Source organism: Bison bison, unplaced genomic scaffold (genome assembly GCF_000754665.1).
Source record: "Bison bison bison isolate TAMUID 2011002044 unplaced genomic scaffold, Bison_UMD1.0 scf7180017864056, whole genome shotgun sequence".
NCBI lineage: Eukaryota > Metazoa > Chordata > Mammalia > Artiodactyla > Bovidae > Bison > Bison bison.
In genome coordinates this window covers 1,010,322-1,012,610 of record NW_011494628.1, presented here as the reverse complement: position 1 = coordinate 1,012,610, position 2,289 = coordinate 1,010,322, and positions in this window count along the sequence as shown.

Here is a 2,289-nt window from a genome sequence, read left to right as displayed (position 1 = left end):
GCAGTCCAAGGGACTCTCAAGAGTCTTCTCCAACTTCTCCAACACCACAGTTCAAAAGCATCAATTCTTCGGCGCTCAGCCTTCTTCACAGTCCAACACTTACATCCATACATGACCACAGGAAAAACCATAGCCTTGACTAGACGGACCTTTGTTGGCAAAGTAATGTCTCTGCTTTTGAATATGCTCTCTAGGTTGGTCATAACTTTTCTTCCAAGGAGGAAGCGTCTTTTAATTTCATGGCTGCAGTCACCATCTGCAGTGATTTTGGAGCCCCCAAAAATCAGTCTGACACTGTTTCCACTGTTTCCCCATCTATTTGCCATAAAGTGATGGGACCAGATGCCATGTTTCAAAGGAATTATTAGAAGCCAAAATGGGAAAGCAAAACATGTTGTAGAATCTTAGAAAATGTTTACAATAAGAGAATTTTCTATTTTTCATGTTACTGTAAATAGTATTGATTGACTCAACAACTGGATTTTAAAAGTAAAGAAATGTCTTGGCCTTGGGATGACCTTAGGTGGTTTTATTTAGCTTCATCATGAACTTGTCTCCCCAGAAAAGCCAGTGGTATCTTTCCCTGGAAACAAAGGATTTTCTTCCACCTATTGCTAAATTTATTTAACAAACACTATTAAATTCTTATTATCTGCCAGACACTGGAGTGAGTCCTGGGAATACAAAGAAGAATATAACAGACTTCGTATGCCCTGTTGTATATTAAAAGACGATCACAGAGGCTGGCATGCCATAGAGGTCAGGAGGAGCCTCTGCCTGGGGATAGTTGTAACCACACCAGAGTGGGAAAGCCTAAATGCCCTTTTCTATTCAAAAGGAAATTGCTGTTGCTCCTGTAAGAGTCACATCCACCTGCTAGAAAAACTTATCTTGCTGTTGTGTGACATTTTTACCTATTCTAGTGTATTAAAAATGACTAGATCATGTTGAATAATTTAGTGCAAGTAATCCCTTTAAGAGACTGGGGCATAAGCTAGATTATTTCTTCTACTGCTTAAAATATTGAATCGTTGCACTTCATTTTGTACTATATAAAATGCCTGGGAATTCACTTTTTAAAAAAATATTAGCACTAAATTTTTTATTGTATATCTATTTTTGCATGCATTATTCCCAACAGTATTACAAATGTAAAGGCTTAAAACATTACTCTGAGATGAAAAATGTTTTTAAAATCTGAAGATAAAACAACATTTAACCTTCTGATGCTGTGATCATAGTTACGGTTTTGTTCCTGACTCTTCCCACGTGGCAGTATCTTAGGCAATTCATTTCATCTGAAGACTAACGCATCCTCAGCCACTCAACTTTGTGATTCTGGTGTAGGGAAATGTCATTATACATGGCTGCCTAAAATACTGTAATTTAAACTTGGAAATAAAGTGCTAAAATGCTGAAAGTGTAATAACTTCTAATAGTACCACTAAAGATAAGTCCTTACCTCAAATGTAACATAGGATAATGGATATGGTGTACTATTGTAGAAGATGTTCTTTATCTTTAAATTATATTACCTGAAAGATTGATATTTTCATGTAATTCTTAATATAAAAATAAAAATGTATCCTAAATTCTGTATTATATTTTGCTAGGACGGTAACTAAATACCAGGCTAAAACAGAGGAGCTGTGATTTTATTTTGTCAGAAATAAGGTTTTTAAAAGGCACCTATAGATCAGAAAGGAATTCATGAAGATCAGAAAATCTAATAAAAGATGGAGATTTTTTTTTTTAAGTCATTGTATATATGTCCTGGCATCTGTACGGGTGAATATTGACCAAAGAGAAATATTTTATTGATAAATATGTATTTTAATCAGAATAATTCTCTGATATGACATTCAAATAAGCTAACCAATTTTGAAATTTTTTCTTCACTTAAAATTGAGAGGAGGGAATTCTCTGGCCATCCAGTGGTTAGGACTCTGTACCTTCACTGCCAAGGGTCCAGATTCAATCCCTGGTCAGGGAACTAGAGCTCACAAGCTGTGAGCAGAAATAATAAGGAGCTCACAAGTGTGGCAAAAATAGTAAAATTTTAAAAATGGAGAGGAAAAGAATACAGATGCTTTTCACCAATGCAGTTTAAATACAGTTTAACATTCAGTTCATTCGCTCAGTCGTGTCCGACTCTTTGTGACCCTGTGAATCGCAGCACGCCAGGCCTCCCTGTCTATCACCAACTCCCGGAGTTCACTCAAACTCATATCCATCAAGTCAGTGATGCCATCCAGCCATCTCATCCTCTGTCGTCCCCTTCTCCTCCTG